Genomic DNA, 18,166 nt, shown 5'->3' with positions numbered 1-18,166 from the left:
AGCCCCCTCCAGGACCAGTGGTGTTGTACCATCTTCCGGCTGAGGTGCCCCCCCATTCCCCGTCTCCCTGAGGTGCCTGTGTATTTTCGACCTGATACCCCTGCAGTGTTCTCTCCGTGTTGTTGCAGGAGTCAAGTGAGGCCTTGACCTATGTGATGTGGCCCTGTGGCCCACGGACATTGTGGACTGGGCAGTGTCCCTCCATTTGTATATATTGTTTTGATTTTTTAGCACAACTTTCTACTATTTTATCTTATTACACTCACTTTATTCAATTCCTGTAGTCCTTGCATTATTCCTGAGGGGTAAGAGGTGTATATGTACTGTTAATGCATCTGTTTGTGTGTGTGGTGTTGGGGGTGGTGGTGTTGCGTGTTGCGTGTGTCACTTTCTTTTTCCTCCCCCCTCCCTTGTATTTCTTATAGCCTTCAGTCCTCTTGCACTTTCACTGAATATTTGGATAACGCCGGGAATTAAATTAAGAAAAGAATATTCTTAAAGATTGTCTGTCTCTTGACCATGCACTCTATATTTCTTGGCTCAAGTATATTAGGGATACCTTCCAGAATGTAGGTAGAGGTGACCTTTTCAGCTTACCCAAGGGTATTTGTAAGGCTGATTTTACTTGGGTCAGAAAGTGATTTTTCAGACAAAGGCTGATGGATTGTCAAGCCCTACCTCCTCTGGATTAAGAATAAGCATGATCACTCCCTGCTAACTAGATTTCAATTGGATGTATTGCCCTTTTTCTGCTGGCTTATCCTCGGGACAAGAATAGAGGGCATAAATTTGAATCCTCCAGCTGCAACAGTAGGTCTCCACAGGACACTTTGCACTTTACTATGTTCTGCCAGTTTTATGCGATGCCCAGAAGGCTTATCTTGCACCTGTTTTAAAAAGGGCAAATTTCTCACAAGTCAGGCCTGCTCTTATGTATTTACAGATGCTGTCAGGAGATATCATCCTGAGTGTTCTTAGTTTCCTAAAAGTTGCTGTGAGGCTAAGGAACAATAAGGATTGAAAGCTTGAAATGGCCTATGAGGCTTATGATGTATTGCACAGTGATCTTGCATACCCAAAATAGATCCTTGGTTTTTGATGTTTCATGTTTTTATGTTTTTAGCTCTATTTATTGTTGTTTTTATTGGATGCTGTGTTTTATTGTGTCTGCTGTTATGGTTTGCACACTCAAAACCAAATAAAGCTAATTGGAAACTATGTTTGTGTTATGTACATTACAGTACAAATGCAAACTTATTTTTTTTTTAACAGAAATAATACTTTTCTCACAATTTACACGTGACTCAAAGAGGCAAAATATTTTTCTTTTTTAGTACATAAGGATTTACGGAAAAACCATTGATGATTGTATGGAAACGTCCAAGTACCAGCCATGGGACACCCCTTTAAAGCAAAGTAGTGCATATTTTTACTTTGTGTTTGTAACAAGAAAGAAGACTCACCCAAAGGGTTCTGGCACATTCTGTCATGCAAGGTCCCATGTGTGCCTTGAATAAAAAAAAAACAGTAGTGAGTATGGACGAACAAAGAAAAAACAGAAAACTAAAAACAACTTCTGTTTATCACCCCTCAGGGCACAAAGCGTGGAGAAGAGGAAGTTGAAAATCATAATGGACCACAAGAAGACACCGAAGCCAGCGGCTGGAGGGAAGAAGAAGGAAGAGATTCTTGGGAAGCCAGATGAGAAAAAGAGTGCTCAGGAGTGACCTACGGGATCTCCTCTCGAGGAGGCAATATCAATTTTAAGACCACCATTAAAGAGGAGGTGAAAGGCTTGTCTGCGGCAGCTTTGTCCCTGGAGCATGGTATTCCCAGGTAGGTCCCCAGCTCAAAACCTGGCAGTGTGGGTTGTGGAGGACAGGTTTACTGCTGCACATTTAAGTCTTAACTAGGATGGGCTAAAGGGAGAGAGAAGCGTAAAAAGTTCAGCCAAAGCAAAAGTCCTGATTGGTTAAAAGATTGACAAAGCCACATTTTTTCGTTGTGTACTTTTTCTCTCTAGATTTTCTTACCTTGCCTGGCTTTATAGCAGTGGTTCCCAAACTTTTTCGACCCGTGGCTCCCTTGACCTATTGGCCATTAGCTGCGCTCCCCGTTATGTAAGGGGATGTAAGCCAGGACTCGGGAGAACTTCCATTTTTCTCCCTAAAAAATAATTGGGATGAAGTCTTTCTCTTTCATGCTACCATGCAGCTTTGTTAGCTGTACCGTAGTATGAAAGAGAGACTCAAACTGGAAACAAATCAAACTTGAAGGGTTTTACAACTTACAACATAACATTGCAAAACCCTAACAAGTTTGATTTATTTCCACTGTGATTCCTTCTTTTTCAAACTCCTGTACAGCTTCATTCTAAATGTTATGTATTTTTAGAAAGGGGCCCTACGGTAGTGTGAAAATGAAAGCATTTTAGTGTTCCCTAGAAGTGTGCGGCTCCCCTGGTGAGTTCTGATGGTGCACCAGGGAGCCACGGCGCACACTTTGGGAAACACTGCTTTATAGTATAATTTGACTTATGTCAGAGAGAAATGCTCAACTCCTTGGAAGAGAATTAAGTGTAAGAAACTAACTTTAGTTTAAAGTTTAGACTTAAGGGGAATACTACTGAAGACCCAAGTGGTAGAAGAAACCCTCAAAGTGTGGTGATATATTTTCCTGATACCAAGGGATGACCCTAGTGCAAAACAGAAGAGAGGAGAGGAAGGGACATGGTTTTGGGGTTTCTTTTCACGGTGTACTTACCTCCATTCTTTGGTTCTCCTGAGGCTTTCTCCGCTCTGCCACTGCAACATGAAGATGAAGAGAAAACAGAAGGTCATTATCTGTACCAAGAACTGCTGTCCAATCACTTAGCAGTAAAAGAAAAAGTGTTCTGTTGTGTGGCTATAGCTGACTATACCTCCAAAATAACCCTTCAAATTTATTTTTCCCCAGTTACACTGCTCAGTCGTATAATTCCCAAGTCCGCCTTCTTGGTGTCAGAAGTGGGACATTTATCTTCTGTGCAAAGATGAATACAGTTGTGCAGCAGCTGATTGAAGGACAGAAGAAAATATAATGGGCTATAGAACAATATATAGTAGGTGCTGACTACGAAAAAAAGGCTTTTCAAATTACTATCAGGAACCATTCTAAGCAGCTTCAAAAGGTATTAGAGAATCAATTACATATCACTACGAGACTTGATCTGAATAAAGAACTCACCAATGGGATTTCCGATTGCACTGCAAATGTTCACGCCTAGGGAGGATCATGCTGCCGTGTTTGTAAAACTTATGAGAGTAGCTTAAGCTAGTCATTGGCCATGCAACAAATGGCCACAATATCTGGCACCCCTATGAGTCAGAGATACTCAGTCACTTTCCAAGTTGTGAATCCCCAAGGACCAGTTCCTATAAGGACAAAGCTGACCGATAGTTGAAATCTCAGGAGTCCTCCAAGGAGGGCATTACGTGTAAAATTGATCTGGAGCAATTCTTAGAAGCATTATCTCCAATTACTCAATCTTGGGTATGACAACATCTGTCTCGGACTGTCGAACAGGCTATGGAAATGGCCAATACATTTGCAAGGGCAAAAGCCAAGAGAATCCCTGCTGATCCACCAAAATCTTTTAGGGCAGTAGGACTGGGCTGTACTCGCGGGTTTAGACGCTCTACACCCTGCCTTCATTTTGAGAATCCTCCCAAGCCAGTAAACCCTCCCCTGCAACTGCCCCAGCTGGGCCCCAATGTTTTGAATGTAGGGAATGGGGCCACAAAACCAGTCTCTGTAAAAAAGAAACAGGAAAAGGAGACTAGGAAAAAGAAATTGGACTCAGTGAACAAGCTACTATATGCAGGAATCAGAGTCCGGTTTTTATACATCACTGGAGGTGAATCATAAGGGGGTTACAGCTTTTTTAGATTCCAGATGCAGACAGTTTGTAATCAGAGAAATGTAAATCTTACCCTACCAGATTTTACCCCAGCGTTGAGTTATCATATGTTACGTCAATGGGGATCAAAAGGTATATGTTACCGCCCGAATGCCTATGGTAACACCCTCTGGTGTCCAAGAAGTGGAAGTTTTAGCCACTTCTCCAGAAAAGGTAATTTTAGGAACAGACAATCCCAGTTTCATTCTCTTGCTTAAAGAAACTCAAAAGCCAAAGCCAGATTGGTTAAGAGAAGCCCCATCTGTACATGAGAAATTGGAGTTCTCTCAAACCCCCAAGATCTTGAAATCGAGAAAAATAAGAAAAGATAAGAAAAATAAAGATTCCCAGAATAACACCCTGATCATCACAGAACCATGGAAATAGATAAAAATGTTAGTGTCTTGTATTTGGGAGACCCCACCCTCCAATTTGCTTGGCAGAAAGTGAGGGACAATCCTGGAAATCCTCAACAATTATACACACTTTTCAAAGTTCAGACAGCGCTCCTCTGTCAATAGGCAAATATTGGGATAAACCTCAATTACGAGTTCCTGTCTCCTTTAGGGAGCAAATGCACTTTTAAGCACTTTACCATTTTCTAGCCTGACATTTTGGTTTAATAAAGAACTCACAATCCACACTAGAACAGTTTTATTGGCCTGGGGTACATGTTCAAATAAAGGAATACTACCATGTTTGTCAGGTATGTCAAACCAAAAACCCCTATAAACCTCACAAGTACTCCTTCAGAAAATGCTCCTAGTAGTGACTCCTTTTTGAAAGAATGGGTGTAGATCTTGTGAGACTCTTGGTTACATCCTTAAAAGAGCATAAATATACATATTACATCAAGTAGACTACCTTACTTGGTATCTTGAGGCTGTTCCTTTATGAGAAACTAGTATCAAATCCATCACTACTCTGATAATAGAGATATTTTCTCGAGTTGGATTCCCTGAGGAAATCTTAACAGATCAAGGAATCCCATTTGTGTCGACAAATGGGGGTTAAGCATCTGAAAATGTCTGTTTATCATCCACAAACCGAATGATTAGTAGAAAAATACAATGATACCCTGAAACATGCTAAAAACTCCTAGCAGAGGAAGGGAAACTACTTCTCCTACTCCTAGCTCTCTGTTGCATAAGAATCAGGTGCAGTCACATCTGGTGTACTCCTCTTTTGAGATCTGCTTCAGAAAAAAAACTGTATTTTATTTGAAAAAACTCTTGCAGTTTGGGAAAGAGATTTTCAGGAGGAGTGTACCATTCTTGACTATACCATACAATTGAAGTTGTAACTTGGAAAACTCAGTAAGCAATTACTAACTATGATAATGCCCAACAGTGACAACACAATTTCTTTAACAGGTGTACTAAATGAGATTGGGCCTTAGGCCTACTTCTCTGCTCCACTAATAAATTGCAGTCAGGCTGTCAAGGACCTTATAAGGGCCACAGAGAAAATGGGTGTGAAGGGATAGCTGAAGACCCCATTGTGGGAATCTGATGCTGTGGGGGAGCTCCAGGTTTTGGAGTGCAGGACACAATTAGACATGACTCAGATAACATAACTGGGGGACCTGGGAGTCACAGAGTCTTCTCCCTTTCGGGGAATTCGAGGTCCAGGATGAATTGGCAGCCACCCAAGACTTACACTACATGCAGATTCATCACGCTCTGAAGGGATACGGGGAACTGTTGGTTGAGGTGGTGGATAAAACACCTCTGAAGGTATGACTCCTAAGAGCGCCTCTGCGTATACATGCAATCTCATTTAAATACCAGCCAACCGTGAGCAGATGGGTGGGGGACCCGGATGTCCTGACGGACGACATTTGGGGAGGCTGCCACCCAAGAGAGGTCATTATCAAGTCAGGATTTTGATGAGTACACCTGAAATTTCTACATCACACTTACTACACCAGAACTAGATTGTTCTTTATGGGGAGAACTGACAGCAACAGGTATTTACAAGGCTGTAGCCAGAGTGGGACATTGCTGCATACCCTGTGAGAATGTCCACGGATACAAATGTTCTGGTCAGCGGTGGGACGATGCCTTTCAATCGTCACTGAGGAATCTTTGGATTTAAAATCAGAAGTTGTGCACTCTGGTGATATGGGGGAACCAAACTCTGCCTGAATATAAACTGCTGTTCTGTAAATTGTCTCTCATAGTGGCTAGGAATGGTTCAGCTGTAAGAGAGTTGGGAGGTGCCCTCCGTGTCCCTGTGGCAGGCAGACATATATGGTGAACGCAGTCTGAGAGCACAACATATAGGGCCATGGGCTGTCCATGGAAACTTCAAAAAGTCAGAGGACAAATGAGGATACAGAGATTTCAACTGACTCCAAGGGTTTGCCACGCTGTCTGCTCTAATTGATTATGTACCGTGCATCGACCTATAACGTGTGTGTTATACCAGTGTCAGAATGTATTTGATTTTTTATGTTCAACGTCCAAACCACATTTAAAGGTTTTTTCATTATAAAAAAATAGATAAAGTTACCAGTAAAATACAGATAAGAAAGAATTGAACCTAGGACTATCATACTAATGTATTTAAGGAAATGTCTGGTATCCCCTCCTAGATACACACATTTAAACATTTCTATAGTCTCCATTTCCTCTACACCTGAGTCCCTTCCCCTCACTAACATTGTAACCGAATCCCAAATAAAATGTCTCAGAGCTGTTTACAGCCTTTTTCGTAGATTTTTTCTGACCTCCTGGGAAAAACTCATTTGGTGGTACATGCAATTCTAACAGAGCCAAATAAAAATAGCCAAAAAACAGCCTTACCGCATTCTGGAAGGCTGTCATGCTGCTATACAAGAAGGAGTAAAACAAATGTTGAAAATGAAGGTGAGATAACCCTCATCAAGCAGTTGGTGTTCACCTATCATCCTCATCCCCAGCCAGATGGAAGTTTCCATTTTTGTTTTGACTTTAGAGCAGTTAATAAGGTCTCAAAATTAGATAATTATCCATTACCACATAGACAAGATAACAGAACACCTCTGAGAGTTGCAGTATATTCCTACTATTGACCTCACAAAGGGCTATTGGCAAATTCCCTTAAGTTCGGTAAGATCAGAGGATAACGAGAAAACAGCATTCACTACCCCTCTACAGCCTTTTCCAATTAGTATTCCTTCCTTTTGGGGTACACATAGCATCTGCTATGTCGAGGGTTAAAACCTCATCATAAATATGCCTTATATTTAGATGACACAAATTTTTGGTAAAGGCTGAGATGAACACCTACACCATTTGACAGCAGTACAGATCTCTATCAAGAATGCTGGGTTGCATGCGGTCAGGCCCTGTAGCCAACCCCCTGAAAGGCAGCCAAACACACACTGTACAGAATCTTCGGTCGTGCATGTCAGGGGCTGGGCAAAGGGCCTGGCTGCAGCCAGTCCCTGTTATAAACCCCTCTACAGGCAGCCAACCCCACACTGCACACAGCCTTCAGCCATGCTCAAGTGGAGATTGGCCACCGGGTCTAGCCCTGGGGACCCAGTTCCCCTTGGCCTTTCTTACTTTTTGAAGAGGAGTGGGGGCCACATCGCTCCTCCCTGAGCTTAATCCTCCGAGGGCCATATGTATTTCATTTGCTCCATTATCGGTCCCACGGACCCCAGGGCCCGCATTATTCAAAGGTGGTGTCCTGGTGCCTACCCAGGGCACCTACCATATACACATTGAGGGCCGCTGCAGACCCAGATGGTTCCCCACATGCAGCAGGAGCCAGCATTGCTCCCGTCTGCAGGAAGCAGCTGCTAATGCTGCTCCCTTAGAGCAGGAGCACTATTTTTATCTGTTTGACCCCTTATATCTTGTTTTTGTGTTTTGTAAGCCTGAGTCCCAAGCCCTAAGATAGCTGCTACCACTTCCATGTTGATGTGGTGACACATAATCAGATCTCAGCAGGAGATCTGTCAGCTCCTAGGCCCCTTTATATCCCTAGATCTACAAAGTTTTTGAACAATAATTGCTCAAAAATACTGAGCTGATTTATACCAAATTACAAAAAAGCACTCTTTCTCGACCAAGATCTAGTTTTCTGTCAAATTTGGTGTAACTCTGTTCAGAGGTTTGGGCTGTAGCTGTGTCTAAAGTTCCTATGGAAAAATAGATGAGAAAATTAGTTTTGGGACCCCCTTTTTTCTCGGCCCCGTCTGACGGATCACCCTGAAACTTTCCATGCATATACTAGTCAAACAGTAGCACTTTCCTATGGAAACAGAATCTTATTTATTCTAACTACCCAGTGGCGACCACCATATATATATATATATATTTTTTTTTTCACTTAAAAACAAAGATTACAGGGACGCTATAGTTAGGCTTACATTTTAAACATACAAAACCATAGAAATATGTCTGTTACAGTTAGAGTTATCTCCTGTAACTATAACTCATGCCCTAAGGTAACTATAACTCACTCCCCCCGCCAAGCACTGTTTACTCGTCAAAAATAGTACATTGATATTATCAATGATATTATCATAAATGTCATGAGTGCTGTAATTTGTGCGGTAATTAGCAGTGCACGCCGCGGGTCAGCCGAATCCCAGAAAAAAAGGCAAACAATAACAAACGTGGCCAGGGTTGAGACATCCAGACCCCTTAGCTCTGGTGCTAGGGACCCAGAGGGACCCCACAGGGCAAAAAAGCATTTTTTTTTAAAAAATTGCTGCAAATTCACAGGCCTGGGGACAACCACCTCCCCAAGGCAAAAAGTCAATGAAATGTGGGGGGAGGCGCATGGCCCCGACACTGCCCCGGGGACCACCACTTCCTGGGGCTATCTTTGAATGAAATGTGGGGGGGGGACCACACAGCAGCCCCAGGGACCACCACCTCCTTGGGGCAAACAGTCAATGAACTGCAGGGAGCCATGCGGTCTCCCTGAAGCGCCGGGGACCACAACCTCTCAGGGGCAAACACAGAATGAAATGCAGGGGAGACGCACTCCCTCCCCTCCCTCTGCAGCCACGGGGACCACCACCACCTTGGGGGAATCTTTGAATTAAATGCAGGGGTGTACCTTACCCCCCTCAGTCCAGGGCACCGCCTCCACCCTGGGGCAAACAGTCAATGAAGTGAGGGCGAGGCGCATGGCCTTCCGACTGCCCTGGAGACTGCCACCTTCCCAGGGCTGAATTGAAAGAAGATAGGGGGTCCATTGAGGACCCCTGGCCCCAGGGACCACCACCTCCCTGTGGTAAATTCTAATGTTGGAGGAGGGTCGCACAGCCCCCCCTCGTGGAGCCAAGAATGGCTCTGGGGACCGCCACCCCCAAGGGCCGGCTCCTGCTATGTTCCAGGGGTGCCCGACCCCGGGACACAGCTGATTGTTCTGACTTGGCAGGAGCTTTGACAGCTCCTGCCAAGTCAGAGCAAACACTCCATTCCCACCATGCAAGAGCTATCAAACACTTGCTTGCTGGGATCAGAGCTTTCCTCTGTTTCCCTGTTCGCAGAGAGGCGGGCAGTGAAACAGAGGAAACAATTGCTCCAACAGACAGGGAGCTGCATGTTTAGCGGCTCCCTGTCTGTGACAGCAATGCCGGCTCCCACAGGAGGTGGGGTGACGGCTGAAACTGGGGCCTAGAGGCCCCCCCCCCTGTGGTCCATTTGCGCATGGGGTGTCCTGGAGGGCCCCCAGGAGAGATAGCCAGGCCCCGGGAGATGGGGTCCCTGGGCCAGAAATCAGCAGGGGGCCGAGCTGTGCTGCCCCCTCCCACATTAACAAAAATATATTTGGAGGCCTGGCCCCAGGGGATGGGGTTCCCGGAGCCGAAATGAGCCCTGGGAGTGCTGCCCCCCAGGAGAGGACAAGAAAGAACCCACTCCTCACAGTCACATACAGATTGCGCTACAATGATTCACCTCCACAAAGAATTTCAGATTGTTTTTAAAAATGGAATGGTGGAGTAAACACAAGCCCAGGAATTAGGATAATTTGTCCTTTCCAGGAGTGGAGCTTTAACTGGGGCACCTGCTACGTTTATATTTGTAAGTGCTTCCTATCGAGTTTCAATATCTGTGAAATGAGCATTATGGCCAGAATGGGAGTGCACCTGCTCATACAGGGAGTGCAGAATTATTAGGCAAGTTGTATTTTTGAGGATTAATTTTATTATTGAACAACAACCATGTTCTCAATGAACCCAAAAAACTCATTAATATCAAAGCTGAATATTTTTGGAAGTAGTTTTTAGTTTGTTTTTAGTTTTAGCTATGTTAGGGGGATATCTGTGTGTGCAGGTGACTATTACTGTGCATAATTATTAGGCAACTTAACAAAAAACAAATATATACCCATTTCAATTATTTATTATTACCAGTGAAACCAATATAACATCTCAACATTCACAAATATACATTTCTGACATTCAAAAACAAAACAAAAACAAATCAGTGACCAATATAGCCACCTTTCTTTGCAAGGACACTCAAAAGCCTGCCATCCATGGATTCTGTCAGTGTTTTGATCTGTTCACCATCAACATTGCGTGCAGCAGCAACCACAGCCTCCCAGACACTGTTCAGAGAGGTGTACTGTTTTCCTTCCTTGTAAATCTCACATTTGATGATGGACCACAGGTTCTCAATGGGGTTCAGATCAGGTGAACAAGGAGGCCATGTCATTAGATTTCCTTCTTTTATACCCTTTCTTGCCAGCCACGCTGTGGAGTACTTGGACGCGTGTGATGGAGCATTGTCCTGCATGAAAATCATGTTTTTCTTGAAGGATGCAGACTTCTTCCTGTACCACTGCTTGAAGAAGGTGTCTTCCAGGAACTGGCAGTAGGACTGGGAGTTGAGCTTGACTCCATCCTCAACCCGAAAAGGCCCCACAAGCTCATCTTTGATGATACCAGCCCAAACCAGTACTCCACCTCCACCTTGCTGGCGTCTGAGTCGGACTGGAGCTCTCTGCCCTTTACCAATCCAGCCACGGGCCCATCCATCTGGCCCATCAAGACTCACTCTCATTTCATCAGTCCATAAAACCTTAGAAAAATCAGTCTTGAGATATTTCTTGGCCCAGTCTTGACGTTTCAGCTTGTGTGTCTTGTTCAGTGGTGGTCGTCTTTCAGCCTTTCTTACCTTGGCCATGTCTCTGAGTATTGCACACCTTGTGCTTTTGGGCACTCCAGTGATGTTTCAGCTCTGAAATATGGCCAAACTGGTGGCAAGTGGCATTGTGGCAGCTGCACGCTTGACTTTTCTCAGTTCATGGGCAGTTATTTTGCGCCTTGGTTTTTCCACACGCTTCTTGCGACCCTGTTGACTATTTTGAATGAAACGCTTGATTGTTCGATGATCATGCTTCAGAAGCTTTGCAATTTTAAGAGTGCTGCATCCCTCTGCATGATATCTCACTATTTTTGACTTTTCTGAGCCTGTCAAGTCCTTCTTTTGACCCATTTTGCCAAAGGAAAGGAAGTTGCCTAATAATTATGCACACCTGATATAGGGTGTTGATGTCATTAGACCACACCCCTTCTCATTACAGAGATGCACATCACCTAATATGCTTAATTGGTAGTAGGCTTTCGAGCCTATACAGCTTGGAGTAAGACAACATGCATAAAGAGGATGATGTGGTCAAAATACTAATTTGCCTAATAATTCTGCACTCCCTGTATATCCAACAAGAGTCCACAGTTTTGCACAAAATGGCTTCCCAAATGAAGTACTTTCCACTGGTTAGTTAGTAAGTGTTATCTTGGGTAAATGTCCAGTGTGTATTCTACCCTACAGCTGCTTATTGGACCATGGGAAACTGTCTCCAGTGACCTTGTGTGCGTTTGGCAATGTGATTGTTCCTCATGCATCTTTCTTCAAAATTCGGTGATAACATGAATCCTCCTATAGAGAGGCCAACAAGACTTCAAAGACGCACCAGAAGGCCCCCCAGTGCACTTCCCGTGGATTTTGATGGCCTGTTCTTGATCCAGAGGAAATTTGAGGACATCTCAACAAAACAAAGAAAACTTACTTCATATAGATAAGAGGAAGGACCCTGGTTCATTGGAGATATACGCTTTTGTAGTCTTATTGGCCTCTCAATAGAAGGATTCATCTTATCACACAATTCTAGAAAACAGGCAACAGGAACAATCATGTTGTCAAAATGCACACAGGGTCACTAGTGACATTTCCATGTGCTCCATTACACAGCTGTAGTGTAGAAAACACAATGGACATTGCCAAGGAGGCAGAAAGAACTCCACTTGAGTAGCTATTTCATGCAAAGCTGTGGACTCCTGTTGAATAAAAGGGCAGGTGAGGTTCCTTTGTGGCAGAGTCACTAACACAGCTACTGATGCACCCACAAAGACACTCACACACCCACTCACAGATGCACTCAGAAGCTCACGCACCCACTCACAGACCCACTCACTCACACACACTCACGCACCAACTCAGACACTCACGCACCCATTCACAGACCCACTTACACACTCACACACTCACAGACCCACTCAGACTCACGCACCCATTCACAGACCCAAAGATGTACACACCCACTCACTGACCTACTCACAGACTTGTGCACCCACTCACTGACCCACTCACAGACTTGCGTACCCACTCAGAGACCCACTGAGAGACTCAGGCACCCACTCACAGACCCACTCAGACAATCATGCACCCACTCACAGACCAATTCAGACTCATGCACCCACTCACAGACCCACTCAAAGACCCATGTACCCACTCACAGACCCAGACTCTCACACATACACTCCCACCCACACTGACACTCACATACCCACTCACAGAGAAACTCTCATACACAGACACCCTCTTACACCTACTCTCACACCCTGACACTCTCACACCCACTCCCACATCCACAGACACTCTCACACCCCGACAGACACTCTCACACCCACTCTCACACCTAGAGAAACCCTCGCACACCTATTCTCACACCCGGTGACACAGACTCTGCGGTCAATTCCCACCACACATGGCCAAACGCAGTGCGCAGAATGGGGTTGCGTGGTTAGGGAGGTTGGCCGCAGGCCCTGTGGCTATCCCTCGCCATGCACAGGCGAAGTCCGTGCGTGGGGTTGGTGGTTAAAGGAGGTTGGCCGCAGGCCCTGCAGTCAACCCCCAGCGTACACGGATTAACATATAGCAATGAAAATTAGTTTGCGTTAAAACAAATATAGAAATTCACTGGAAAAAACAAAGGTTACAGGGACGTTATAGTTATGAAACAAAATTTTTTAAAACATAGAAATTCACTTAAAAAACAGACATTACAGGGACGTTATAGTTAGGTTCTAACCAGAGAAACTTGGCCGTTATAGTTATAGTTATTTGAAGTAGCTATAACTCATGGCCTAAGGTAACTATAACTCTCGCCCTCGTCATGCACTGTTAATTAGCCCAAATATTACGGCACGTATGACAACTTTAACCCCTTAGCTGCTGGGCCGTTTCCCCCCCCAGTGCTGAGCCCTTTTTTGGCTATTTGGGGTAGTTCGCGCTTAGGCCTTCATAACTTTTTGTGCACATAAGCTATCCACGCCAAATTTGCGTCCTTTTTTTCCAACATCCTAGGGATTCTTATGGTACCCAGTTTGTGGTTTCCCCTGGAGGAGACCAAGAAATTAGCCAAAATACAGTGATAATTTCGTTTTTTCAAACAAAATGGGAAGAAAGGGCTGCCGAAGAAGGCTTGTGGTTTTTTTCCCTGAAAATGCCATCAACAAAGGGTTTCTGGTGCTGAAATCACCATCTTCCCACCTTTCAGGAATGGGCAAACTTGAATCAGAAAACCACATTTTTCAACACAAATTTGGCATTTTACTGGGACATACCCCATTTTTACTATTTTTGGTGCTTTCAGCCTCCTTCCAGTTAGTGACAGGAATGGGTATGAAACCAATGCTGGATCCCGGAAAGCTAATCATTTCTGAAAACTAGACAAATTTCTGAATTCAGCAAGGGGTCATTTGTGTAGATCCTACAAGGTTTTCCTACAGAAAATAACAGCTGAAATAAAAGAATATTGAAATTGAGCTGAAAACAACATCCATTTTTCTTTCTGTTTTACTCTGTAATTTTGTCCTGCGATTTTTTAAAGCAATATACCGTTATGTCTGCTGGACTCTTCTGGTTGCGGGGATATAAAGGGCTTGTAGGTTCATCAAGAACCCTAGGTACCCAGAGCCAATAAATGAGCTGCACCCTGCAGTTAGTTTTCATTCTATACTGGGTATACAGCAATTCATTTGCTGAAATATGAAGAGTGAAAAATAGGCATCAAGAAAACCTTTGCATTTCCAAAATTGGCTCAAGATAAGGTTTTGAGGAGCAGTGGTTTTTTGCACATCTCTGAATTCCGGGGTGCCCATACTAGCATGTGAATTGCAGGGCATTTCTCAAATAGACATTTTTTTTACACACTCTCTTATATTTGGAGTGAAAAAATGCAGAGAAAGATAAGGGGCAATAACAATTGTTTTGCTATTCTATGTTCCCCCAGGTCTCCCGATATAAATGATACCTCACTTGTGTGGGTAGGCCTAGCGCCCGCGACAGGAAATGCCCCAAAACACACGTGGACACATCCCATTTTTTGACAGAAAACACAGCTGTTTTTTGCAAAGTGCCTGCCTGTACATTTTGGCCTCTAGCTCAGTCGGCACCTAGGGAAACCTACCAAACCCTGTGCATTTTTCAAAACTAGAGACCTAGGGGAATCCAAGATGGGGTGACTTTTGGGGCTCTGACCAGGTTCTGTTACCCAGAATCCTTTGCAAACCTCAAAAAGTGGCTAAAAAAACAAGTTTTCCTCACATTTCGGTGACAGAAAGTTCTGGAATCTGAGAGGAGCCACAAATGTCCTTCCACCCAGCGTTCCCCCAAGTCTCCCGATAAAAATGATACCTCACTTGTGTGGGTAGGCCTAGCGCCCGCAACAGGAAATGCCCCAAATCACAACGTGGACACATCCCATTTTTTGACAGAAAAAACAGCTGTTTTTTGCAAAGTGCCTGCCTGTACATTTTGGCCTCTAGCTCAGTCGGCACCTAGGGAAACCTACCAAACCTGTGCATTTTTGAAAACTAGAGACCTAGGGGAATCCAAGATGGGGTGACTTGTGGGGCTCTGACCAGGTTCTGTTACCCAGAATCCTTTGCAAACCTCAAAAAGTGGCTAAAAAAAACAAGTTTTCCTCACATGTCGGTGACAGAAAGTTCTGGAATCTGAGAGGAGCCACAAATTTCCTTCCACCCAGCGTTCTCCCAAGTCTCCCGATAAAAATTATACCTCACTTGTGTGGGTAGGCCTAGCGCCCGCGACAGGAAATGCCCCAAAACACAACGTGGACACATCCCATTTTTTGACAGAAAACACAGCTGTTTTTTGCAAAGTGCCTGCCTGTACATTTTGGCCTCTAGCTCAGTCGGCACCTAGGGAAACCTACCAAACCTGTGCATTTTTGTAAACTAGAGACCTTGGGGAATCCAAGATGGGGTGACTTGTGGGGCTCTGACCAGGTTCTGTTACCCAGAATCCTTTGCAAACATCAAAAAGTGGCTAAAAAAACAAGTTTTCCTCACATTTCGGTGACAGAAAGTTCTGGAATCTGAGAGGAGCCACAAATGTCCTTCCACCCAGCGTTCCCCCAAGTCTCCCGATAAAAATGATACCTCACTTGTGTGGGTAGGCCTAGCGCCCGCGACAGGAAATGCCCCAAAACACAACGTGGACACATCCCATTTTTTGACAGAAAACACAGCTGTTTTTTGCAAGGTGCCTGCCTGTACATTTTGGCCTCTAGCTCAGTCGGCACCTAGGGAAACCTACCAAACCTGTGCATTTTTGAAAACTAGAGACCTAGGGGAATCCAAGATGGGGTGACTTGTGGGGCTCTGACCAGGTTCTGTTACCCAGAATCCTTTGCAAACCTCAAAAAGTGGCTAAAAAAACAAGTTTTCCTCACATTTCGGTGACAGAAAGTTCTGGAATCTGAGAAGGAGCCACAAATTTCCTTCCACCCAGAGTTCCCCCAAGTCTCCCGATAAAAATGATACCTCACTTGTGTGGGTAGGCCTAGCGCCCGCGACAGGAAATGCCCCAAAACACAACGTGGACACATCCCATTTTTTGACAGAAAACACAGCTGTTTTTTGCAAAGTGCCTGCCTGTACATTTTGGCCTCTAGCTCAGTCGGCACCTAGGGAAACCTGCCAAACCTGTGCATTTTTTAAAACTAGAGCCCTAGGGGAATCCAAGATGGGGTGACTTGTGGGGCTCTGACCAGGTTCTGTTACCCAGAATCCTTTGCAAACCTCAAAAAGTGGCTAAAAAAACAAGTTTTCCTCACATTTCGGTGACAGAAAGTTCTGGAATCTGAGAGGAGCCACAAATTTCCTTCCACACAGCGTTCCCCCAAGTCTCCCGATAAAAATGATACCTCACTTGTGTGGGTAGGCCTAGCGCCCGCGACAGGAAATGCCCCAAAACACAACGTGGACACATCCCATTTTTTGACAGAAAACACAGCTGTTTTTTGCAAAGTGCCTGCCTGTATATTTTGGCCTCTAGCTCAGTCAGCACCTAGGGAAACCTACCAAACCTGTGCATTTTTGAAAACTAGAGACCTAGGGGAATCCAAGATGGGGTGACTTGTGGGGCTCTGACCAGGTTCTGTTACCCAGAATCCTTTGCAAACCTCAAAAAGTGGCTAAAAAAACAAGTTTTCCTCACATTTCGGTGACAGTAAGTTCTGGAATCTGAGAGGAGCCACAAATGTCCTTCCACCCAGCGTTCCCCCAAGTCTCCCGATAAAAATGATACCTCACTTGTGTGGGTAGGCCTAGCGCCCGCGACAGGAAATGCCCCAAAACACAACGTGGACACATCCCATTTTTTGACAGAAAACACAGCTGTTTTTTTGCAAAGTGCCTGCCTGTACATTTTGGCCTCTTGCTCAGTCGGCACCTAGGGAAACCTACCAAACCTGTGCATTTTTGAAAACTAGAGACCTAGGGGAATCCAAGATGGGGTGACTAGCGGGGCTCTGACCAGGTTCTGTTACCCAGAATCCTTTGCAAACCTTAAAAAGTGGCTAAAAAAACAAGTTTTCCTCACATTTCGGTGACAGAAAGTTCTGGAATCTGAGAGGAGCCACAAATTTCCTTCCACCCAGCGGAGTTCCCCCAAGTCTCCTGATAAAAATGATACCTCACTTGTGTGGGTAGGCCTAGCGCCCGCGACAGGAAATGCCCCAAAACACAACGTGGACACATCCCATTTTTTGACAGAAAACACACCTGTTTTTTGCAAAGTGCCTGCCTGTACATTTTGGCCTCTAGCTTAGTCGGCACCTAGGGAAACCTACCAAACCTGTGCATTTTTTAAAACTAGAGACCTAGGGGAATCCAAGATGGGGTGACTTGCGGGGCTCTGACCAGGTTCTGTTACCCAGAATCCTTTGCAAACCTCAAAAAGTGGCTAAAAAAACAAGTTTTCCTCACATTTCGGTGACAGAAAGTTCTGGAATCTGAGAGGAGCCGCAAATGTCCTTCCACCCAGCGTTCCCCCAAGTCTCCCGATAAAAATGATACCTCACTTGTGTGGGTAGGCCTAGCGCCCGCGACAGGAAATGCCCCAAAACACAACGTGGACACATCCCATTTTTTGACAGAAAACACAGCTGTTTTTTGCAAAGTGCCTGCCTGTACATTTTGGCCTCTAGCTCATTCGGCACCTAGGAAAACCTACCAAACCTGTGCATTTTTGAAAACGAGAGACCTAGGGGAATCCAAGATGGGGTGACTTGTGGGGCTCTGACCAGGTTCTGTTACCCAGAATCCTTTGCAAAACTCAAAAAGTGGCTAAAAAAACAAGTTTTCCTCACATTTCGGTGACAGAAAGTTCTGGAATCTGAGAGGAGCCACAAATTTCATTCCACCCAGCGTTCCCCCAAGTCTCCCGATAAAAATGATACCTCACTTGTGTGGGTAGGCCTAGCGCCCACGACAGGAAATGCCCCAAAACACAACGTGGACACATCCCATTTTTTGACAGAAAACACAGCTGTTTTTTGCAAAGTGCCTGCCTGTACATTTTGGCCTATAGCTCAGTCGGCACCTAGGGAAACCTACCAAACCTGTGCATTTTTGAAAACTAGAGACCTAGGGGAATCCAAGATGGGGTGACTAGCGGGGCTCTG

Source organism: Pleurodeles waltl, chromosome 1_2 (genome assembly GCF_031143425.1).
Source record: "Pleurodeles waltl isolate 20211129_DDA chromosome 1_2, aPleWal1.hap1.20221129, whole genome shotgun sequence".
Taxonomy (NCBI): Eukaryota; Metazoa; Chordata; class Amphibia; order Caudata; family Salamandridae; genus Pleurodeles; species Pleurodeles waltl.
This window is presented reverse-complemented; position numbering follows the sequence as displayed.